Source organism: Spinacia oleracea, chromosome 1, assembly GCF_020520425.1.
Source record: "Spinacia oleracea cultivar Varoflay chromosome 1, BTI_SOV_V1, whole genome shotgun sequence".
Lineage (NCBI taxonomy): Eukaryota > Viridiplantae > Streptophyta > Magnoliopsida > Caryophyllales > Amaranthaceae > Spinacia > Spinacia oleracea.
In genome coordinates, this window is record NC_079487.1 from 100178333 (window position 1) to 100204563 (window position 26231).

Genomic DNA, 26231 nt, shown 5'->3' on the forward strand with positions numbered 1-26231 from the left:
TGCGATATCGAGGAACGTTTGAATAAAAATAGGACACGGTGATCAATCCGGTCCGAATTAAAGGCCACGGGCTACCACCATGAACCCCAACTCATGTTTGTCCGTCACTTTAGACGTGCACAGTCTAAAGCTATTGCTACTCAGTTTCACTTTACATGATTTATAAATTGACACCCTGTTATGACTCAACAATCACATAAGGCATACAATCCACATTTATTTACAACTGTTTTTATCTTGGAATTAAGTAAGTGGTCACAAAGGCATCAAACAAGACTCATTCCAATTAACTCCAATCTTTCTTTTAATACTGATCAACCCTGTATATGAGTATAAGGTTTCAACTTACTAAATGAGGTCCTCGGCCCTCATAAAGTAGTGAAAAGCTAAAAGGGAACAACAATCCACTGATCTAAGTTATATACAAAGTAATCTAGTGTTCCCAATCAAACATGTTTGTATCAATCATCCATACTAACATGCTATAATCCTCAAATGCAATATAGGTTCAATATGTCTAACCAACAGTATTAAACATGCAATATTCAACCTGACTAAATTCATCAACGATATCAACATAACCAAGTTCATCAACAATTCAACATGGTTTCAACAATTAGCACACATTCCAAGCACACAGGTATGTACGTACCTTGTGTAAACAAACTGATAGCCCACTTTAACACTTTCAAAAGTCGCCTAAAGAGAATTCTCCGCCTAAACAACCAACAAGCAATCTCAATCAATTTCTAATCATTGACAACCATAATAAAGCATTCTAAATGCATCCTAAACATATTTAGAACTTTCCCCAATATCAAAACTTGAACATTTGCTTTCCTAGCATCATAATTATTAAACTAGTGATTGAAATTCGTTGAAAACTTTTGCAAACATCGTACTTTAAATTTCAGCAATATAAATTCATTTAAAAGCTTCACCAAGGTCAATCTACGTTCCTAGTATCTCAAAACAACCAATTCAATAATTCATACTCAACCTATCATGATTAAAAATCATAAAACCTTGAATTTCATACATTAAACAATCAAAAACCAATATTTCAATGTAATTAGATAATCTGAAAATTAATAACTTTATTATAAAATTCATATAATCTTAAATTTATAATTTAAATCTCAAAACCCATAACTTTAATTCAAGAAAACATAATTCAAATTAATAAATCATGATTAAGCCCTAATTTAATTTTAATTAATCAAAACTGAAAATTAATTCGTTTTTAATCTCAACATCAAATCTGAAAATCATATTCACCATAAAAATTATAAATTTAATTTAAGAACATAATCTAAATTAACAAGCTTTAATTTAAAATAATAAGTTACTTAGGGCTTAAGAAAGTAACTAATTCAAGAGGGGGAGAAGGGAGCTGGCCGGCGGACGGTGATGGCTCGCGGCAAGGGCTGGAAACGGTGGTTGTGTGCGGTGGTCGTGGCCTGGGTCACGGTTTGCTTCGCGAAAACGAAGGGAATCGAGCCATGAGAATTAGAACGAAAATAAAAGAAATAAAAGAAAAGGAGGAAGGAGGAGAAGCTTGAAGAAGAAGAAGAAGGAGTTACCGCGCTAGGTGGTCGGCTGGGTCGCTGTCGCGGTGGTGCGGCGGCTGGCAGCGAGTAGTGAAGGCGGGAGAGGGCTGAGTTGTGCGTGAATTGCAGTAGGAGGGTTTCTCTTCTTTTTTTTTTTTTTTTGGTTTCACGTAAGAATATAGGAGAGAAGGGAGTATTTTGTTGGGTTTGTTGGTTTGGGCTTTGCCCAATTGGGCTAGGAGTAGGATTTAGGTTGATGAATCCAAAATGTTTAGTATTGCTTTCTAATTTCAATAGAACGTGGTTTCGAAATTCGAATTCGTTTTAAAGTAAAATTCGAAAATACATTTTGATTTCATAATATTAAAAGTATTCGAAATGAAATAGAATAATTACATTTCAATTACATATTCGTTTCTAAAATCCGTAAATTATGTTTAAATATATATATTAAATATATTAAATATTCGTTAAAGTATATAAATAAAATTACGGGGGATTACAATACGTTCTGTTCGATTTATGGATCAATTGCGACAGAACGCGTGATCAGTTTTGCAGCGTGAGGCTTAGGCTTAGGGGTTTAGAGTCAATACTCAAAATATAATTGTGTGTTGTGTGTTTCACGTCGAACTTAAGGCCCTATTTATAGAAAAGAGTTCGTGGAAAGATAGAATTGCAGAACTCTAATCCACGAGGAATTAGGAAAAAACACGTACCAGGTATTTTCAGCGCCCAGGCCTGGGCGCCGAAGATTTCGGCGCCCAGAGCCAGGCGTTGAAAATAGGATCTGGGCTATTTTTCTTAGTCAGATTCGGATTCCTAGAATCCGGAGTATTTGAGATTTAATTGAGTCTTTTAGTGCGTATTAACCTTGTGACGGGATGCGTCTGGGCCCGTTACGAACTCTAGGCTCGCTAGGATTTTAATTAATACGTGACTCTTACTTTCTAATCATATTAGGAATAGGATTCTCTCGCAATTTCTATCTCATTTAGGATTTATGTTGGAGTGCAACACCTAATTCTGACAGGTTTCTATCTTTTATGACTTGCCACTTTTAACAACTACCCATTACGGCAGTTACTATTTTTAAGAGGTTTCCATAAATAGCAGGTTTCGGGTGAAATGAAAAGGGGTAATGAGATTCGTTATTTTATAGGAGATGCGTTGTCAAGTGGAGATTTACGTTTTCATCATCGAACCTTCCCTTTCGGGAATGGGGACAAAAGTAGGTGTCTATAGTTAGCCTCCACTTTGACTGAGTCTTGGAATAAGACGATGGTCAAAGTACTAGACGGAGTGCGCCGCACAAGCCATGGTGACCTGTTTTTGCGAGGGTCTCACGAGCCCCCGAGTGATAACATTTGACTTAAGGGTCATCATTTGGAGTGTCGACATATCCCTCACGTGTCATTGGGATTTGTCAACGGATAGTATAGAAACTTCCTCACTTTGTCATTGGAAGGATCTAAAGAAGTGTAGAAACTCCCTCACTTTGTCATTGGGAGTAGCTACAGATGTTTTCGAAATCAAAGCTATAAAGTGTAATTGGGCCTGGCCAAGCCCAACCACGAGGTAAAAATGTTTTTAAAGATTCTCATTTTCAGGGCTAGTTAAACGAGAAAAACCCCCTTGTTTTTATGGGACGTAAAACGAAGGAAAATCCAGCACATCGCTCTTTTTTTGGAAAAAACGGAAAATCAATCCTTTAATTTTTGGAAAAAGGGAAAACCAATCACATCGTTCTTTTTTGGAAAAACGGAAATGTAACACCCCGACAATTCTCTCTTTTCTAAAACAACATTTTAATATAAAACATAGAGAATTATCAAGGCATTATCGCCCGTGTGAAAACGTAATGGCTTATTCAGAATTTTGCAGCGGAAAACATAAAACTAACTTTAGGTTTATAAATAATCGATTACAGGTTTAATCCCAAAAATCATCCAATGAAAATAAGGAAATATAAATCGTACGACAAGTTTAAAGTCCCAATTAACAAACCCAAGTTAACTTAGCAAATCAAAATTAAATACAAGCTCTCTATTCCCGATCCCAATGATGCAACATCTTCAAACCTGCAGATGGACAATGCTTATTGATCCTTAGAGACTGCTCACCAAAGATTGGGTCATCACAGGATCAATAAGGCATAGCCATGATCAACATGCACAAGCAAAAGCACGTAATCAGCAAAGCTGAGTACTACATACTAAACCAATAATAATCCTAACATGATTCTATTAAACGAACAATCCTAACATGATACTAAATAAAACATAAGCAAGGATAATCAAGATATATTGACTTGACGACTATATTTGACTGAACTAGACCTTTGTATCATTAACATTATTTTAATTGAAATAGTCAATGGACTGAGTTGTCTACTAGAAACTTCTTCTTCTTCACTAAGGAAGACGAGGTACGGGCGCGACTCCGTAAACCCCAATGACCTGCGATATCGAGGGACTTTTGAATAAAATAGAACCGGTGATCAATCCGGCCCCAGAAAAAGCCATAGGCGACCCATGACCCCAACTCCTGATTGTCCGACACTTTAGACGTGCACAGTCTAAAGCTATTGCTACTCATGTTCACTTTACATGACTTAACTTTTAATACTTGGTTATGACTCATCAAACATAAATATTATATTCAACAAGTAAACACAACTTCTTTTATCTTTGAATTAAGCAAGTGATCACAGAGATGTCACACAAGACTTATTCCAATTAATTCAACCTTTCCTTTAATACTGATCAACCCCTCTATATGGGTATAAGGTTTCAACTTACTAAACAAGGTCCTCGGCCCTTATAAAGTAGTGAAAAGCTAAAAGGGAACAATAAACAATCGATCTGAATCAATATATATAAATAATAATCTAATGTTCCCAACCAACATGTTCGCATCAATCATCCATACCAACATGCTATAATTCTCATAACGAAATATATATGCTTAACATGTCCACCCAACAATATTAAACATGCACTTTCAACATAACCTAGTTCATCAACAATTTCAACATAACCAAGTTCCTTAATCATTTCGACATAACGAAGTTCATGAATCATTTCAATATGGTTTCAACAAATCACACTCATTCCAAGCACACAGGTATGTACGTACCTTGTGTAAACAAACTGATAGGCCACTTTAACGAATTCAAAAATCGCCTACAAAGAATTCTCCGCCTAAAAACAACCAATAAAATTCCCCAATCAATATCCAACAATTTACAGCAGTACTAAAGTATTCTAAATACATCCTAAACATATTTTGAACCATCCCAAATATCGAAACTTAACTAAATAACCTCCAAGCATAATAACTATTAAACTAATGATCCCAAAACGTTCTAAACTCCAATAAAACATCCCTTTTAAAATTTCCAGCAATATAGAATAATTTCAAACGTCCACAAAACATAATCAAACGTTCTTAAAATCATAAAAATAATAGCTTTAATAATATATAATCATTCTATTATGATTTTGGAATATTAAAACCTTAAAAATCCATGCTTTAATAATTAAAAACTCTTATTTCAATTCAATTATGTAATCTGAAAATTAAATTATTAATTAAGCATAATATATAATCTGAAAATCTAACTTAATCATAAAAAACTTATAATTTATATTCGAGAAACATGAATCAAATTATTAAAACTCCATTAAAACTCTAACTTAAACGCAATTAACAAATCTGAAAATAATTAAATTAATTTCAACAACATATAATCTGAAATTTCATAACTTAACTATAAAAATCATAAATTTAATTCAAGAAACATAAATTCAAATTAATTAAATTAATTAAAACATTTAAATAACTTAGGGTTTAAGAAAATAAACCAAATAGGGAGGAGAGAGAGAGCGACCGGTGGTCAGAGGCACGGCGGCGCGGCAGCGACGCTGCAGGTGGGCGGCGCAGCGAACGGAGCAGGGCTGGACGGCGGCTCAATGGTGGTGGCTACGACTGCCTTGAGCTTGCGGCATAGTAAGAACGAATGGGAGGAGTTCCGGCAAGCGAGAGGGAGAACAAGGAGGAGGACGCGGCGGCGCAACAAGGGGTTGGGCGGCGACGCGGCGGTGGTGCGGCGGCTGGTGGCTGTTGCACGCAAAACAGAAGAAGCAAATAAGGAGAGGAGGAAAACGAGAGAGAAGAAAGAAACAAAGAAGAAGAGGAAGGAGGAGTTACCACGTACGAGGGTCGACGGTGGTCGTCGGTGCAGGTGGTGGTCCGGCAGTCAGAGTGCGGTGCGGCGGCTGACAAGGGAGAGGAGAGGGATTGCTGGTGTTGTGCGTGAGGTTGAAGGGGGATGGAGGGGTTTTGGTTCCACGTGATTTTGAAAAGAGAAAAGGGAGTATTGGTTTGGGTTTTGTTACTTTGGGCTTCACCAATTGGGCTAGAGTTAGGAGTTTAATTTTAGGATTCGAATCCAAAACCGAAATATGATCGTTTTCTAAATTCAATCGATTTTCGTAATTCAAATTCTTTTTTAACTTAAAATTCTAAAATTATTCTTTATTGCACAAACCGTTAAAATATTTAGAATATATTTAAATAAAATTAAATATACATTAAATATATAATAAAGTTCTAAAATCGTTAAATATTTAGAACGTACTTAAAATAAAATAAATAAACGTTAATTATATATTTATTACTTAAAATTCATAAATTCTATTTAAATATAAATAATGTACGTTAATATATATTAATAAAATTTATAACTTTACGGGGGATTACAGGAAAACCAATCCTTTAATTTTTGGAAAAAGGGAAAACCGATCACATCGTTCTTTTTTGGAAAAACGGAAAACCAATCCTTTAATTTTTGGAAAAAGGGAAAACCGATCCTTTAATTTTTGGAAAAAGGGAAAACCGATCCTTTAATTTTTGGAAAAAGGAAAAACCAGAAAAAGTTATCGCTGCAGCGACTAAGGACCTGCGGGGTTAGTAGCGTAGACCCCGCCGGCTAAAGATGGCGAGCCTGTCCGCTAAGGGTGGACGCCTCGTCCGAAAGAGTGGACGAATCTTGTTTTTAAAATTTGAAAATAAGGACCTACGCGGCTTGTGACGTAGACCCCGCCGGCTAAAGATGGCGAGCCTGTCCGCTAAGGGTGGACGCCCCGTCCGAAAAAGTGGACGAATTTTGTTTTTGAAATTTGAAAATAAGGACCTACGCGGCTTGTGACGTAGACCCCGCCGGCTAAAGATGGCGAGCCTGTTTCATTGTGTTTTTTTGAAGATTCTATTTTTCGAAAGCTGAGGATCTGCGCAGCTAGTGACGCAGACCCCGCCCGCTGAAGGTGGGCGAGCCCTGTCCGCTAAGGGTGGACATCGTTGAATTCGTTTTTCTATTTGGAACTCGCGCGGTTCGTGGCGCGATCTTGCCCGATTGTAGTGGGCAAGTCCCTATTTCATTTGTTCTTATGATTTCTTTAAGAATTTCTTTTCTTATTCATTCTCGCAGGAGCGAATTCTTTCGAGGGATGCTCGGGTTTAGTTGTAACCTGAATGTGGGTTGACAACGTGCTTAGACGGACCATTGTCTTGTGGTCATCATCTTTCATGGTTTTGAGCTAGTCTTTACGGCTCAATCTTGCCACTACCTGGGTCCTTGATTAGGGGACTATGTATAAGCATCAACGGCGACCTTTGTCTTGAGGTCGTAAACCGGTTTTATTTTTTGAGACATCCAAACACGGGACTTCGTACAGCGTAGTTTGGGAATATTGTTTTTAACTTTACATAATATATTTTCTCTCGAGCCCCCAAGCACTCGTGCTTGACGGTCATTTTTTGTCAAAGAGGTTCCTACGCATTTTGTAATGTCTTTGATCGTGTTTGGGATCGTGCTCGTAAGTGCGAGCGATCTTTGTAGTGGAGTGCTACTTTGACAAAGTCGTGAGGTGCGACTTTCGGCAATTTTCAAGTCGAATGAGTATGGCAGGGCCCACTAGAAGTTAGGGCCTTTTTTGAGCCTGGGTACATTTTCGGCGCCCAGGCCTGGGCGTTGAAATAATTCACGCCCAGATGGGGCGTTGAAAGTGTTGTTTGGGCTGGTCTTTTGATGACACAGTTGGCCTTTTGTTCATTCGTTTATTTCACTTGGAAGTTCTATGTATTCTCTTTTCTTTTGTTTTTTCTTTGTTTTTAGAACGTGATGATTTTCTTGAAAAGCCGTAGCCGATTGGTGGACTACGGTGCTTGTCGCTTTGGGGCGATTATTTTAAGGAACTGTTGCTATTAAGGCGTACAGTTATTGCGATAGTTGGGCGAGTCTATATTGCCCGAGGAACATACCTTGAGGCATAAGACTTTGACCGCTCTTGTTTTTGTATATTTTTCCTTTTGAACGCGTTCGTGAATGTTCGATGATGATATGTATGTGCGAACGAGCGTTCATAGTATGGTCGTTGTGTGCGGTCCATTAATCAGTTTGCTTGAATCATTTTTTTTTTAGCAATGACTGATTTTGAATAGTTTGCTTAGAAGCTTGACAGGGTTCAGGCCCATTCATGAAGTGGGATCAAGTATCGTGCCCTTTCGATTGTTCAAACATTTGCTTCGAGATTTTTTTATTTTGCTATGGTTGTTTCGTAGCTTGGAGCCCCCAAGTATGCATGTTGGGGTGCTTCCTTTTGGCGTACGATTTTTGTAGGTTCTTTCGAGAAAGATGCCTTGGGGTTCCGCTCGTGTAGGTGCGAGCTATCCCTTCCGTGGCAGGTAACGTTTTGCTACTTTCAATCCTTAATGTAGAAGTCGTGTGGCTTGCATTTTGAATCTGGGCGATAAGTAGTCTTTGCCTCTTTTACACGTGCTCTTGGTCGTGCCTACATTAGTGCAATATGCCTTACTCTCGTTTTTTAGACTTGCACCGTGGGATGGCTGAACTTATGGTGCGACGTAGGCTTGTGTGGCCTAACAACATGTATTAGAACATTTCTCTAGGTGTTGGGATATCATTGCATTGGAGTACTTCATCACGCCTCGTTCAGGTGCTCGAACAAGTGTAGCACCTTCTGCGTTGGTTTGCACGGCTTATTACTTCGTTCAATGCGAGGATTCATAGGTGTTTCTTTCTTATTTTTATGTCTGGGAAAAACTTGGTTAGCAGAAAGAATCAGCGCCTAGGCTGGGGCGTCAAAGATATCGGCGCCCAGCTATGGGCGTTGAAATTGATTTCTGGGTATATTTTGACAGTTCTTGTAATCCCCCTAAATTTATAATTTTATTAATATATTTTAACGTATAGTTATTTATATTTAATAGAATTTACGAGTTTTAATAATAAATATATAATTAACGAATATTTATTTTAGTTAATTACATTTTAAATATTTTAACGATTTATGAAATTAAAAATAATTTTAGAATTTTATGTTGAAAAGAACTTGAATTACCAAAACACATTGAAATTTGGAAAATATGCCTAATCGATTTTGGATTCAAACGTAAAAGTTCAATTCTAATCCTAGCCCAATTTGATAAAGCCCAAAACAAATAACCCCCATCCTAATTTCAATTTTCACGTGAAACAACTCATTGAACTTCACTATGCAAACCCTCAACCCTCCTTTCACTTTCACGTAAAAACTAAATTCTCCTCCTATTCCCTCACGCTGTTGCCGCCGCCGTCGAGCCACCACCGCCGGCGTTCCTCCCTTCTCCGTCGTTCCGGTACTCCGTCTCTCTTCCCCTCCTTCTCTTATACTTTCCTTATCTCTTCCGTTTTGATTTATTTAACCATGGTTCTGTTTGGTTTTCTCCTTGCTCGCAGCCACCGTGCTGCCACCGACACAACGACCGAGTGCCACCACCACTTGCGCCCCCATTCTGCGGCGCGCCCCAACCATCGTTGCTGCCTCCGCGGCCAGCATTGTTCTTGCTCCTTCTTTCGTTTCCTTCGTGATTGCCCCTTTCTCACGTCGCTGCAGACGCACCACCACCACCAGCGCGCACAGCCAGCCGTGCGACGCCACCAGCCACCGCCAACCTACTGCCGCGCCACCTTACCGCCGGCCAGCACTTCCTTTATTCTCTCTTTTTGGTTAATTTCTTTAACCCTAAAACTAATTAATATTTTATTTTTGTTTATGTAATTTAATTAAGGTTTTCATAATTTAAATTATTAGTTTGACAATTTATATTTAGAATTCAGATTATATATTATAAACTAATTTGTTTTCAGATTTGCTAATTATGTTTAAGTTAGTTTTAATTATGTTATTAATTTAATTCATGTTTTCTTGAATTAAATTTATAGTTTTATGATTTAATTATGAATTTCATATGAATATGTTTTGCATAATTAAATTATTAATTTTCAGAATTATATAATTTGATTGAAATAAGGGTTTGAATTATTTAAAGTATGAATTTTAAGGTTTTAATGGTTTTAAATCATGGTAAGACGATTGTGGATTATTAAATTTATTGTTTTGATGTACTAGGAACGTAGATTGACCTTGGTGAAGTTTTTAAATGAACTTATATTGCTGAAAATTTAAAGTACGATGTTTGCAAAAAAGTTTTCAACGAATTTCAATCACTAATTCAATAAATATGATGCTAGGAAATCAAATGTTTAACTTTTGATATTTGGGAAAGTTCTAAATATGTTTATGATGCATTTAGAATGCTTTATTACGGTTGCCAATGATTAGAAATTGATTGGGATTACTTGTTGGTTGTTTTAGGCGGAGAATTCTCTTTAGGCGACTTTTGAAAGTGTTAAAGTGGCCTATCAGTTTGTTCACACAAGGTACGTACATACCTGTGTGCTTGGATGTGTGTTGTATTGAGAATATGATGAATATATTTATGAACTTGTTTCTGTTGGAATTTCATGTTCAATGTCGTTGAATTAATGCGCTGAGCATAGAACTTTATTTATAAGAATTGAATCATGTTAGCATGGAATATTGATGCAAGCATGTTGGTTTTGAGGAACTTTATAGTATTTAATATTGTTTTAGATCTTTATTGATCGTTGTTCCTCTTTAGATTTTCACTACTTTATAAGGGCCGAGGACCTTGTTTGGTAGTTGAACCTTATACCTAATAAAGTTTTTTAAATACGGATAAAGGAAGGATTAAAATAGTTGGAATTGGCTCTTGGTTGAACGTTGTGATCACTTGTTTAATTCAAAGATAAAAGAAGTTGTGTTTACTTGTTGAATATAATATTTATGTTTGATGAGTCATAACCAAGTATTAAAAGTTAAGTCATGTAAAGTGAAAATGAGTAGCAATAGCTTTAGACTGTGCACGTCTAAAGTGACGGACATGGGTAGCCTATGACTTTTTCTGGGGCCGGATTGATCACCGGTTCTATTTTTATTTAAAAGTACCTCGATATCGCAAGTCATTGGGGTTTACGGAGTCGCGCCCGTACCTCGTTTTCCTTAGTGAAGAAGAAGAAGTTTCTAGTAGACAACTCAGTCCATTGACTATTTCAATTAAAATAATGTTAATGATACAAAGGTCTAGTTCAGTCAAATATAGTCTTCAAGTCAATATATCTTGATTATCCTTGCTTATGTTTTATTTAGTACCATGTTAGGATTGTTCGTTTAATAGAATCATGTTAGGATTATTATTGATTTAGTATGTAGTACTCAGCTTTGCTGATTACGTGCTTTTGCTTGTGCATGTTGATCATGGCTATGCCTCATTGATCCTGTGATGACCCAATCTTTGGTGAGAAGTCTCTAAGGATCAATAAGCATTGTCCATCTGCAGGTTTGAAGATGTTGCATCATTGGGATCGGGAATAGAGAGCTTGTATTTAGTTTTGATTTTCTAAGTTAACTTGGGTTTGTTAATTGGGACTTTAAACTTGTCGTACTATTTATATTTCCTTATTTTCGTTGGATGATTTTTGGGATTAAACCTGTAATCGATTATTTATAAACCTAAAGTTAGTTTTATGTTTTCCGCTGCAAAATTCTGAATAAGCCGTTACGTTTTCACACGGGCGATAATGCCTTGATAATTCTCTAGGTTTTATATTAAAATGTTGTTTTAGAAAAGAGAGAATTGTCGGGGTGTTACAGTTCTTATCCTTGATTTTTTTTCTTTTGTTTTCGCTTTGGAACGAGGTAGACTGTGTAACGGGCGCTTGTAGGGCGAGCGTTATGTGCAGTAGTTTGATCGGAGTTTTGGTGACTCGCGATTTTCAGTTACCCTTGTTAGTGGGGTGACTTTATATATTCTAAGTAGCGCTTAGAATTTGTGAGGGGTTGTAGCCATTCTAAGGTTCTCTTTACACGATCAAACCTTAGGATTGTGCCCCTATGATGTATGCATGTATAGCATTAGCGTCGAGAATTTGTGATGAAATCGTCATTTCGAGCTTTTTTAGAGTGTTTTTCTCAAGCCCCCAATTGTAGCTACGGGATTGGCTTGGTGCTATAATGCTTTGCATACATTTTTATGCATTCATGGTGACATGGATCATGAATAGTTTGAACCAGACTCGTTTAGTGCGAGGTACGTTCGAGTAGTGATTTTGCTGCTTCTCTTGTAAATGTCGTATTGTGCGACATTGCCATGGTCAAGGTAGTCACATGTTGAAGTGTGCCTTGTCCAAAAGCTAGGTGCCTTTCTTTACCCATAATCATATTTGGAAATCTTTTGACTTACTTGCAACATTGAGATAAACGCATACTTAGCTTAAACCAGCGACACTTTATTATGTTCGAAAAAGTCTTTGAAAATTTTTGAAAATTATTTAAAATCTGAATCCTACTGTGTACAATCCGAGGTGTCCTAAGTAGGTTGACTTATAGAAGGGTTCGTACAGGATTACATGAGTGAATCAAAATACTGTTACGATTTTTGGAATGTTGTCTAAGGATTTGCTGGGAGCCAGGGTGCAGGCGTCAAGGTATACTTGTGCCCGTTTGGCGTATGCTTTAGGCTTTTAGGGCCATCTTTTCCAGAATTTGCGGGAATATAAATCGTTTTCAAATCGACTTAGATTTACTTGGTGTATGTCTGCATAAAAGGTCAAGGTATACTTAGTTCTTTCCCTAGCTCTTTCATTTCAATTTTTAGCCCCCAGTTGCTGTTATGTCTTCCCATTAATGATGCTTTCAGATTTCGATTTTAGATGCCCGTGTCATATGTCTACGTAGGGTGAGCCTTGGTTAAGTGCCAAGTCCTATTGACAATGTCTGATTTTTTTTTCAAAAGGGATTCGCAAGCATTTGAATTATCATGAACGGGTGCCCTGAGTTCGAAGGAACGATGGGGCGATGCCGTAGAACAATCCTCTTTATTGCAAGCTTACTGCCTTTACTACTTGTCGGCGATTATGACTGTGTCTAGTGGTGAAAGAAGGTCTTTAAGCGAACGGCTTATGTCTAGTGGTGAAAGAAGGTCTTTAAGTGAGTTAGTTCGCTTTAGGGAGGGTCAAGTCGAGTACTTTAGAGGTCATGGACGCTTGCGCTAGCCCCCATTCAACTGAGGCAAAGCGATCTTTTGAGTCTTGGCTAAGTGCCTAGGAGTGTGAGTGTGTAACACCCCAACAATTCCCATTTTCTAAAATAACCTGTTAATATAAAATATAGAGAATTATTAAGGCATTATCGCCCGTGTGAAAACGTTACGGCTTATTCAGAATTTTGCAGCGGAAAACATAAAACTAACTTTTAGGTTCATAAATAATCTATTACATATTAGGTCCAGACCAATTAACTGAAATAAGGAAATACGAATAGTACGACCAATTTCAAATCCAAGTTAACAAATTAAATCACTTAATTAAACAAATAGAACTACAAGCTCTCTAATCCCGATCCCAATGATGCATCATCTTCAAACCTGTAGATGGGCAACGCTTATTGATCCTTAGAGACTGCTCACCAAAGATGGGTCATCACAGGATCAATAAGGCATAACCATGATCAACACACACAAACAAAGCACGTAATCAGCAAAGCTGAGTACTACATATTAAAACAACAACAATCCTAGCATGATACTATCAAACCAACAACCCTAACATGATACTAATAAATATAAGTAAGGACAGACAAAACATAATAATTTGACGACTATACTTGACTAGACTAAGCTAGGCTTAATAACCATAATATTATTTTAGTTGAAATAGACAATGGACCGAGTTGACCATCCAGAAGTCTTCACTAAGGAAGACGAGGTACGGGCGCGACTCCGTAACCTCAGTGACCTGCGATATCGAGGAACGTTTAAATAAAAATAGGACACGGTGATCAATCCGGTCCCAGAAAAGGCCATGGGCTACCACCATGAACCCCAACTCCTGTTTGTCCGTCACTTCAGACGTGCACAGTCTAAAGCTATTGCTATTCAGTTTCACTTTACATGATTTATAAATTGAGATTCCGTTATGACTCAACCATTACATAAGACAGACAATTCACATTTGTTCACAACTGTTTTTATCTTGGAATTAAGTAAGTGATCATAAAAGCATCAATCAAGACTCATTCCAACTTAACCAACCTTTCCTTTAACCATGAGCAACCCTGTATATGGGCATAAAGTTTCAACTTACTAAACAAGGTCCTCCGCCCTTATAAAGTAGTGAAAAGATAGAAAGGGAACAACAACCAATCGATCCAACCCAATCATATAGAATAATCTAGTGTTCCCAACCAACATGTTTGTATCAAACATCCATACTAACATGTTACAGTTCTTATAGTGCAAAATAAGTTCAATAGGTTTGCCCAACAGTATTAAACATGCACATTCAATATAACCCAGTTCGTCCATAATATCAACATCACCAAGTTCAACAATAATATCAACATAACCAAGTTCAACAACAAGATTCAACATGGTTTCAACAATTAGCACACATTCCAAGCATACAGGTATGTACGTACCTTGTGTAAACAACTGATAGGGCACTTTAACATTTTCAAAAGTCGCCTAAAGAGAATTCTCCGCCTAAAACAACCAACAAGTAATCCCAATCAATTTCTAATCATTGGCAACCATAATAAAGCATTCTAAATGCATCCTAAACATATTTAGAACTTTCCCCAATATCAAAACTTGAATATTTGATTTTCTAGCATCATATATATCGAATTAGTGATTGAAATTCGTTGAAAACTCTTTGCAAACATCGTACTTTAAATTTTCAGCAATATAAACTCGTTTAAAACTTCACCAAGGCCAATTTACATTCCTAGTACATCAAGACAATAAATTCAAGAATCCACCATTGTCCTACCATGATTTACAACCATTTAAACCTTGAAATTCATACTTTAAATAATCAAAAATCAATATTTCAATGTATTTAGATAATCTGAAAAATAAATATATTGTTTAAACATAATATATAAATCTGAAATTCCAATTAAGTCATAAAAATTACAAATTTATTAAATCAAAGCATAAATCAAATTAACAAAATATAATTAAAATAATTAGTTTACTTAGGGTTTAAGAAATAACCAAGAAGGATTCAAGGAGATGCTGGCCGGCGGAGCACAGGCGCGGCAGCGGTGGAACGACGGCAAGGAGGGGCACGACGGCGCACCGGTGGTGGTGGTTGGCTGCCGCAACAACATAAACTGGTGAGAACTGAGAAAGGAGAACGAAAGAGAGCAAGACACAAAATAGAAAGACGAGAAGGCTACCGTACAAAGGTCGCCGTCTGGCGACGGCAAGGTGGCTGTGCTGGCGGCGAGTACGGCGGCGGGCTGTACGAAAATAGAAAAGAAATTGAGGAGAGCAATACTCGAAGCAACGTGAGAAGAAGAACAAAAGGAAAAACAAAGAAGGAACAGTGAGGGAGGAGAACGACGAAGAAGTAGGTCGAAGAAGAGGGGGAGCAAGCTAACCGGCGGCGACTGGTCCGGCGGTGGTGGCGGCTGAGCTTGGAGGCAACGTGAGGGAGGAGGAGTTCTTGAGGGTTTGCTTTTTACGTGAGATTGAAGGAGGGAGTTTGGTTGTTTATTTTTTTTTTGTTTTACGTATTGTTGAAAGAGAAGGGAGTAGGGTAGTTTGGGGTTATGGGTTTATAATATTGGGCTTTGTCCAATTGGGCTAGACTTAGGAATTTAGCTTTAGGATTTGAATCCAAAACCGAATAGGATCGTTTTCTAAATTCAATCAATTTTCGTAATTCAAATTATTTTCAACTTAAAATTCTAAAATCATTTTCGATTTCGTAAATCGTTGAAAATATTAAAAAGTAATAAATAAATATACGTTAATTATATATTTATTTCCAAAATACATAAATTCTTATTTAAATATATTAAATATACGTTAAAATATATAAATGAAATGTATAAAATTACGGGGGATTACAATCTACCACTCTTAAAAGAAGTTTCGTCCCGAAACTTGACACGAAAATTCACATATCTTTCCAAACTTTTCAACTTATTCTTATTGTAGAAGTACTTTGTGCCACTCTTGTGCACTCTTTTGCCAACTTAAAGTTGCTTGTGTTATTCATGAACACCTTTTTCTTATGCGGAGAATCTATTTACTTTGCATCAACATGTATAAGTTGCTAAAAATGAGCGTAAAATGCATAAAATTGCTATAAAAATAGGTAAAAAGCGCGAATTTCTATCGCATTCTACCCCTCTTAAAGAAAACGAGTTACGCCCCCGTAACTCATCTCAGGGAATTCTATCCCCAATACAATATTTCCCCTAAAATCATTCCAGCAAGTAGGACTCCTGCAATTCTTTCCATACAACGCCTTAAAAGGTGTAATCTTAATTCTCGCATGGTAACTATTGTTGCGCGAAAATTCAATCAAATCTAGATGGTTTAGCAACTGCCCTTTAAAGTCAATAGCACAGGCTCTCAACATATCTTCCATGGTTTGGTTAGTCCTCTCAGGCTGACCATCGGTTGCAGGGTGGAAAGCAATACTCATTTTCAATGTCGTCCCCAAAATTCAACTGGACCTTACTGCCAAAATTTCAAACTTTTGTGCTCGGCAAGGATCTTACATGTTTCCCTATAAAGGTAATGTCTCCAAATATTCACAGATAACACAATAGCAGTTAGCTTTAGGTCATGGGTAGGGTAATTAGCCTTATAAGGTTTCAATTGATGCGACAACAGGTGCGAAGGTTACACGCTCCTTTAAAACCTAGAAAGCTTTTTCACATTTCTCACTTCACTTGAATTTCGATTCTTTTTTTTCAACAAGTTGGTCATTGGTTTTGCTTTCTTCGAAAAGTCTTTCACAACTTCCTATAATAGTCGTCTAGGCTTAGAGAACTTCAAATATCGGACACGTTCTTTGGAGTAGGTCACTCAGTCACAACTTGAATCTTAGTAGGATCTACAGAAACGCTTTCTGCTCACTTTTTTTTTTTTTTTTTTTTTTTACCGAACCTCATCACGCCTTTCATGGATGTATAACTCTTGGGATTAACTCTTAGCTCTTTCACCAATTCGTATATTTCCCATCTTTTCAAGACAACAAATGATTTTCAACGATCCTGGATCACTCGAATCTTCTCTTAATTTTATTCCCTTAAGTAACGTAGTTTTCAATCAATTTAGTCTTCACTTTTCCGTCGGTGTCACTTATACACACGTGACTTCAAGATTTGTATACTTCATTCACATAACACTAGATTCTTTCTAAGAGTCTCCAAAACAATCCTCAAGTGTTTGTCATGCTCTTTCTCATTCCTTGGATAAATCAGGATATCATCAATATAATAACGAACTTAATTCGGAATTCGTGGAAAATCTTATTCATCAAATCCATAATTATGGCAGGTGCATTGTTTAACCCAAAAGACATTATTCTAAACCCATAATGACAATAACGAGTCCTAATGAGGTCTTAGGCCCTTATCAGCTATCCTTAATTGGTGATACTTCAAACACAACTCAGTCTTCGAGAACACACTCGCCTAATTCAATTGATCCAATATGTCATCTATCCTAGGCAAAGGATACTTGTTCTTGATGGTGTTTAGCTCCCTAAAATCGATGCATAATTCCATACTCTTATCTTTCTCCTTAACAAACAACACAGGATCTCCCCACGGTGATGCACTAGGCCTAATATGCCCCTTAACAAAACAACTCTTGCAATTGTGTCTTAATTTGCTCATTTTGAGAGGTGTCATTCTATATGGTGCTTTAGTTATAGGTGTCGTTCCAGGAACTAAGTTTATAGTGAACTCAAAGGCTCCAACAGGTAACATACTTGCAATTTCACTCGGAAACACATCAATGAATCCACTCACAATGGCAACATCCTTGATTTCCACTCCAACTTCTTTACCCACCTCTAACACACTACAGAAAAATAGTTCACACTCCTTATTCATCAAGTCCTCACTTGCATTACAGCAATAACTAAAGGTTCTTGGACTTCTCAAAACATTTATAGGAGGTCAATCTTCCAACATGGTTCTTTAAATTTACTTTCTGAATTTCACAGTACGTCCATCTTAGCCTTGTACAAACTTAGCCAATCCCATCCTAAGGTTTATGAATTATTGTGCATTTTGCTTTCTCATTAAAGGAGTTTCCTTAAGGCAGTAACAAACGAATCCCAATTGAATCTCTCAACAACGCTAAGTCTAACCCCATTTCCTCTCCACCACAAATCAACTTCATCTTCCAAGTACAGTACAACTTGACCCGCTCTTATGTTCTCAAGACAGTTCACATCCCAAACAGTTTCTCAAACTCTCTAACCCAGTTCTCTAAAAAGGTAGGATCAGCTTGCCTCTTTAAGTATGGTGACTTAACTTTGGCTAGTCTCTCAAGCATGTCTCCAGCAGAATCGGGACGCTCAGTCCTCTCTTGTGTCAGTTTTTCCGCCAAGAGGCGAATAGCAACAACTAAGTCATTATTGTTGGTCATTCTATAACATGGCCTAAAGTTAATATACTCTATCTTAGGTTCTAAACCTCACTTACATGTCATTCTATATCAAGCAATATTTGATTTGACCATAGAGATCGCCTCAATAAACAATATTCACATAAAATCTTTTACGAAGGTGCAACAATCATTGCAAAATAATTCTCCTCTATCATTTGCGAACGACATTCACATAAAGGACATCCGATCGAGGGAAACAAATCAAATTCAATCATCACAAATAATAATAATAAAAGAAATATTCCTTTTTGCGTGCCCAAACTAAATCATTGACCACTTGGATAATTAAATATTTAACTTTAATTCCTCAAAAGAAACTTGTATTTCCTAAAGAAAATTTTATTCCTCAAAACAATATTAATAACAATTTCTAAACCATAATAAAGTACTTGTCCTCAAAATAAAATAAAGGTTCTATGACATAAATATAAACTACCGCTGGGCGAATTATGGAATTCTCAAATTGGAAACGAATACTTTAACTTTTATTGCTAATTCTATAAAGGTTTATTACATCCTTGAAAAGAATAAACAATAACTCGATCTCATATTACTTTAACTTTAAACTGTTATAGCTTTGCTACTTATTCTTTAAAACATAAAGGAACTAACTAACTATTACAACTTCAAACGTTTAAGGCATCTTGCCTATCTGCTCTTTCCTTGGAAACTTGTGGAGTGAAATCTAGATTTTCAGTATTCGTTGAACTCTTCCTCCGGGTCCGAATCCTCTTTCACACCTTACCAGTGATCTCAATGGTAGGCTCATAGGTCTTTGGGTTAGGATTTTCTGCCTCAACCTCTACATTCTCGTCCTCAACGGCTACATCATTTTCCTCTAGATCATTATTTACACCAACTCCTATAGGTTCCTCTATAACGGCATCCCAAGCATGATTCCCTATGTCTTTACCCTTATTAATCCACTTTCTGCTACCTCAATAGTGGTGGTCATAATCTCTGAGTCGCATCTCGAACTACCATCCTAGTCCCATACTTAGCCGAATTTGGTGTTCCATAATGAGAATGCATGTCTTTAAACATATCTTTGAGTCCTAGGTATGACATTTGGTTAGGTAAGCAATGAACAATAGTGGATTCTATGATATCTTTTCTCATTAAGGTGGGTTGGTCTTGTATCTTAGCAAAATAATCATATCCAAACACGACTTGGAATCCTATGGTGGTGTACTTGGAAAGCCACATTTTATTCCTAAAAGAAACAACTTAAAGTCTCACTAACAATTTCCCAACCAAACCATAACCAAAGTTCAATAAAACGATAAGTTTGGTGGAATCAAACAATTTCTATGCACATTTAAATGCAACACTTAAACATTTAGCATATGCACGTAACAATTAACTTCTTATGCTAGCAATTAACTACTAATGCACATATAATTCTATCCTATATGCCCTTTCCTATATTACCCATCTCTCATAATAAATCATAATAGGTCAAACATTGAAGAATTTTAAAGAATAAAATAAGAAAATTTAGTAAATTTTTTTTTTTTTATTAAACGAATAAATAAATAACTTTTTTTATTATTATTATTTTTTTTTATTATTTTTATTTTTTTATATGTATATATTTCGGATATATTTAATTAAATTCGAAAAGAAAAAGAACGTACTTAATTCGAATAAACGCAAAGTTTAAAATAAATAAGTTAATTTCGAACTTAAATAAGAAATATTAATATACTTTCAAACAAATAAAATTAATTTGGTCCCCCAAAAAAAAGTACCAATTTTTGAACACTATAATACGTAGAAGCTCGATTTTTAAGAAATTGATTTTAAATTACTAGATAGTTAGGCGCCTAAAATTTATTAAAGTAAAACCTTAGCTTCTAGATACCACTTTGTAACACCCCAACAATTCCCATTTTCTAAAATAACCTGTTAATATAAAATATAGAGAATTATTAAGGCATTATCGCCCGTGTGAAAACGTTACGGCTTATTCAGAATTTTGCAGCGGAAAACATAAAACTAACTTTTAGGTTCATAAATAATCTATTACATATTAGGTCCAAACCAATTAACTGAAATAAGGAAATACGAATAGTACGACCAATTTCAAATCCAAGTTAACAAATTAAATCACTTAATTAAACAAATAGAACTACAAGCTCTCTAATCCCGATCCCAATGATGCATCATCTTCAAACCTGTAGATGGGCAACGCTTATTGATCCTTAGAGACTGCTCACCAAAGATGGGTCATCACAGGATCAATAAGGCATAGCCATGATCAACACACACAAACAAAGCACGTAATCAGCAAAGCTGAGTACTACATATTAAAACAACAACAATCCTAGCATGATACTATCAAACCAACAACCCTAACATGATACTAATAAATATAAGTAAGGACAGACAAAACATAATAATTTGACGACTATACTTGACTAGACTAAGCTAGGCTTAATAACCATAATATTATTTTAGTTGAAATAGACAATGGACCGAGTTGACCATCCAGAAGTCTTCACTAAGGAAGACGAGGTACGGGCGCGACTCCGTAACCTCAGTGACCTGCGATATCGAGGAACGTTTAAATAAAAATAGGACACGGTGATCAATCCGGTCCCAGAAAAGGCCATGGGCTACCACCATGAACCCCAACTCCTGTTTGTCCGTCACTTCAGACGTGCACAGTCTAAAGCTATTGCTATTCAGTTTCACTTTACATGATTTATAAATTGAGATTCCGTTATGACTCAACCATTACATAAGACAGACAATTCACATTTGTTCACAACTGTTTTTATCTTGGAATTAAGTAAGTGATCATAAAAGCATCAATCAAGACTCATTCCAACTTAACCAACCTTTCCTTTAACCATGAGCAACCCTGTATATGGGCATAAAGTTTCAACTTACTAAACAAGGTCCTCCGCCCTTATAAAGTAGTGAAAAGATAGAAAGGGAACAACAACCAATCGATCCAACCCAATCATATAGAATAATCTAGTGTTCCCAACCAACATGTTTGTATCAAACATCCATACTAACATGTTACAGTTCTTATAGTGCAAAATAAGTTCAATAGGTTTGCCCAACAGTATTAAACATGCACATTCAATATAACCCAGTTCGTCCATAATATCAACATCACCAAGTTCAACAATAATATCAACATAACCAAGTTCAACAACAAGATTCAACATGGTTTCAACAATTAGCACACATTCCAAGCATACAGGTATGTACGTACCTTGTGTAAACAACTGATAGGGCACTTTAACATTTTCAAAAGTCGCCTAAAGAGAATTCTCCGCCTAAAACAACCAACAAGTAATCCCAATCAATTTCTAATCATTGGCAACCATAATAAAGCATTCTAAATGCATCCTAAACATATTTAGAACTTTCCCCAATATCAAAACTTGAATATTTGATTTTCTAGCATCATATATATCGAATTAGTGATTGAAATTCGTTGAAAACTCTTTGCAAACATCGTACTTTAAATTTTCAGCAATATAAACTCGTTTAAAACTTCACCAAGGCCAATTTACATTCCTAGTACATCGAGACAATAAATTCAATAATCCACCATTGTCCTACCATGATTTACAACCATTTAAACCTTGAAATTCATACTTTAAATAATCAAAAATCAATATTTCAATGTATTTAGATAATCTGAAAAATAAATATATTGTTTAAACATAATATATAAATCTGAAATTCCAATTAAGTCATAAAAATTACAAATTTATTAAATCAAAGCATAAATCAAATTAACAAAATATAATTAAAATAATTAGTTTACTTAGGGTTTAAGAAATAACCAAGAAGGATTCAAGGAGATGCTGGCCGGCGGAGCACAGGCGCGGCAGCGGTGGAACGACGGCAAGGAGGGGCACGACGGCGCACCGGTGGTGGTGGTTGGCTGCCGCAACAACATAAACTGGTGAGAACTGAGAAAGGAGAACGAAAGAGAGCAAGACACAAAATAGAAAGACGAGAAGGCTACCGTACAAAGGTCGCCGTCTGGCGACGGCAAGGTGGCTGTGCTGGCGGCGAGTACGGCGGCGGGCTGTACGAAAATAGAAAAGAAATTGAGGAGAGCAATACTCGAAGCAACGTGAGAAGAAGAACAAAAGGAAAAACAAAGAAGGAACAGTGAGGGAGGAGAACGACGAAGAAGTAGGTCGAAGAAGAGGGGGAGCAAGCTAACCGGCGGCGACTGGTCCGGCGGTGGTGGCGGCTGAGCTTGGAGGCAACGTGAGGGAGGAGGAGTTCTTGAGGGTTTGCTTTTTACGTGAGATTGAAGGAGGGAGTTTGGTTGTTTATTTTTTTTTTGTTTTACGTATTGTTGAAAGAGAAGGGAGTAGGGTAGTTTGGGGTTATGGGTTTATAATATTGGGCTTTGTCCAATTGGGCTAGACTTAGGAATTTAGCTTTAGGATTTGAATCCAAAACCGAATAGGATCGTTTTCTAAATTCAATCAATTTTCGTAATTCAAATTATTTTCAACTTAAAATTCTAAAATCATTTTCGATTTCGTAAATCGTTGAAAATATTAAAAAGTAATAAATAAATATACGTTAATTATATATTTATTTCCAAAATTCATAAATTCTTATTTAAATATATTAAATATACGTTAAAATATATAAATGAAATGTATAAAATTACGGGGGATTACAGAGTGCTCCTTCCGGCAAGGGTACGTGCTCTTATTATTTTTCGATGTGTGCTCATTAATTTTGGCATCTTGATGACTTGGATTCTTCCTTTGACTTTAAATTTTTCTTTCGACTTGGATTGCAAGTAATTAAATTTCAATAAGGGACTTTTTATTCTCGTTATTTTAACATATTTGCAAATTGGTTGGACCGAATCATTGATTGCCTACGTATCCGCCTTAAATAGATTTAATTTGGAATCAGGTCTTGCGTAGTTCTTAGCCTAGAAAATGGTTTCTTAGAATGCCGAATTCGATAAGTATGTTCTGAGGTGGAAACATATTATTTGAAACGGTAGAATAAGTGAAGTTTATTATTATTTTAATCTGCTGCCTTGCCGTAAGCCAAAAAATTGTTTTATATATTTTATTTGATTGAGTACATGTATTTCTTTGGTGGTACGTATATCTGAATACGTGCTGTACCCCCCAAGTGTTCGAGATTGTTCCGTGTATGTGCGGATAAAATGACGAGCACTTCTGGACAAATTTTAGCAAGCAGAGAGATTCGGCGCCCAGGCTGGGGCGCTAAAGATTTCGGCGCCCAGCTCTGGGCGCTGAAAATTATTTCTGGGCGGATCTTTTTTGGTGCGCTGAATGCTTCTTTTTCTTTTTAGACTAATTTTAGAGGCGCTTTGCAAAGTTCTTTTTTTTTTATTATTCACATTTTATTTTTTATTTTTTTTCTTATGTTGAGTGTAGAATGTACTTTTTCATTTGTCTTCTTTTTTATTCGTGACTCAAGACAGCTTCAAAGATGGGTTGGATGAGTTGGGATAAGTTGTATAGGTATTGGTCAAGCATGAGGATTATATCTGCTAGGACTCATAATTTGCAGCCTCAAGCTAGTGTCATGATTTTACATCAACCAAGGCCGATGAGTAGCATGGGGACGGCTCAAGGGTATATCAACAGGATGTATCCAAACAAGTTATATGGTCATTATGCTAATGGTGGTGTAAGAGCAGGTTTGGGCTTTGGAAATAATGGGTATGACGCACGTATCAATGGCCGTGCGTGGTTTGCGGTTGACAATAAGTTCAAGAACAAGAGTCGAGGTAATGGTTTCTTGGGTTATGGCAATGAGAACATGGATGGGTTAGATGAGCTGAACAGGGGCCCCAGAGCGAAGGCGTCTAAGAACATAAGGATTGGAAAGGGTAGACATCGTAGAACTTTATGTAGTCTTTGTGGCATGATTTGGATTGGTTGACTCAATTCTTTTCCTTCGTCTACTTGGGTAAATTTTGCACTTTGGGAGGTACGGGCTAAGTATTTCATGGCTCGCTCTTTTCGCTCTCCCTTTTCTCTTTCTATTTTTTTCTTTTTGCTCGGGATTTCTCCCCAACATAAATCCTTCAATCAATTTGGGCTAAAAGGTAGATGGTTGTGGTCTTTGAGTCACGAGGCGGGACTGAGTGAGCCTCGTTTGGTAGGCCTATAGTGGACCTTTTAATTTTAGTAGGCCTAAGGTGGACCTTTAATTTTAGTAGGCCTAGGGTGGACCTTTAAATTGTCTTACTTTGCAAGCGTATTTAGTCGTTTCTTAAAATGTGCAAATAGCGTAGATTCAAAATGTTGTTTTTACCTTATTGAATTTTAACGAAAGAATTACATCGAAAATAATTTTTTGCTTCTTTTCAGATTCCAGTTTCTGGGATTTAATTGGAAGTTTTGATTTAGACTCAAACTTTCATTAATCTTTCTGATTATAACCCGTGTATGAATACAAGGAGGTGGCCTAGACTCAAAATAATGACATGGAGTAAGCCTATAATACTTGACCAAGCGACTCTCAGACTTAGGCTAATTGGACCATAGCTTTCGTTGGTTGACACTTTAGATTTTAACCCTTGGGTGTTCATTTGTCATGCGCCATTTTGCTTAATGTTGGCAAGGTAGTTAATTGGGGAGATCGAATTTTCATTTTTGCAAGACTAGAATCATTAGTGCGGCTTCTCTCTTAGTGTGTATTGCTTTACCCCAATGGTAGCCTTATGGTATGCCGATTTGGGTATTTTCATGGTTGGTCATGTTGCATTCATGGAAAATCTTTTATTCCGTACTTAGTAGTATTTCAAGGAGCGAGTGACTCGAGAGGACTATGATAGTCGTGACCCAATGTGATTATAAGCCTTGGGGCCATTAATTTTTTTCTTTGCCAATGGTATTAACGCCTTAGGTTCACTTTGGGGGTTGTGCGACTATGGGGGAATGATTTCCAGAATGTGTACGTTCCCATTTTGCAAATACTATAATATATTCTTTTTATTGGTGAGAGAGAGTATTGAGGCCGTGGATTCCTAGCAAGGGATGACAATTACATATGGGTGCTCATTGATTTAAATGTTAGGAATGGAGACTCAATATGGTTTAACCTTTTAGCTTGCAGAACAACACCAAGTATTAGGACCGATTCTATGGATAAGACAACTAAGACTTAGGATTTAGATTGTACTTCGGCATAGCCTAGTCTAGACTCGGATTTACTTATTTTTCATTTGAACATTATTTTTTTTTCTTTGAAAACTTTATTCGAACATCATTTTTTGAATACTTTGCCCATGTGACATTCAAGGTCATTTAATTAGCATGTTCGGTTTTGGAGCCGAACATTGTCGTCATAGGAGGCCTAACAACGACACAAAGAGTTATTTTATTTTTTACAAGTCGCTTTTAGAATCGAGTGCCTTTTCATACGCCCTCGCAGCAATTTTTTTCGAAAAGTTTTTTTTTGCTACGTATATTTTTTCATGCGCGGGCACCGAGGCTGTTGTGCCTGACTAGAAGGCCAAGCAGCAACTTCAGCGCCCAGCGTAGGGCGTGAGAAATTCTAGCGCCCAGCCAGGGGCGTTGAAAATGCGTCCCTGGCTGGTTCTCGTTTTCTGTTTGCGTCTACTTTTGTTTATGCGACTTCGATTTTGCGTGCTTGCCTAATAACGTCCTTTACGCGTTGTGCGGCGTTTGTGGGATTCGTTACAGGCCATCCCGAGCGTCGCTTATTTTTGTGGCGATCGTTCGGGTTTGCGGAACACGTATTTCGGTATAACTCTTTGGCAAATTG

At 36.8% G+C, this 26231-nt stretch overlaps 2 long non-coding RNA genes across 4 annotated transcripts; both read right to left on the bottom strand.

Moving 5' to 3' along the window:
* Nucleotides 1-14452: 14452 nt before the first annotated feature.
* On the bottom strand, nt 14453-15777 carry LOC130466066 (uncharacterized). Of its 2 annotated transcripts, XR_008926088.1 has the most exons (4): nt 15422-15777; nt 15218-15280; nt 15033-15133; nt 14453-14516 (listed from the first exon to the last, which is right to left on the bottom strand). It is a non-coding gene; the product is annotated as an uncharacterized lncRNA (long non-coding RNA). The 2 variants fall into 2 exon arrangements; XR_008926087.1 differs by lacking the exon at nt 14453-14516 and having other exon boundaries at nt 14778-15133; nt 15422-15742.
* Nucleotides 15778-21687: 5910 nt separating this feature from the next.
* LOC130466067 (uncharacterized) lies at nt 21688-23022 on the bottom strand. Of its 2 annotated transcripts, XR_008926090.1 has the most exons (4): nt 22657-23022; nt 22453-22515; nt 22268-22368; nt 21688-21751 (listed from the first exon to the last, which is right to left on the bottom strand). It is a non-coding gene; the product is annotated as an uncharacterized lncRNA (long non-coding RNA). The 2 variants fall into 2 exon arrangements; XR_008926089.1 differs by lacking the exon at nt 21688-21751 and having other exon boundaries at nt 21878-22368; nt 22657-22984.
* Nucleotides 23023-26231: the final 3209 nt, after the last annotated feature.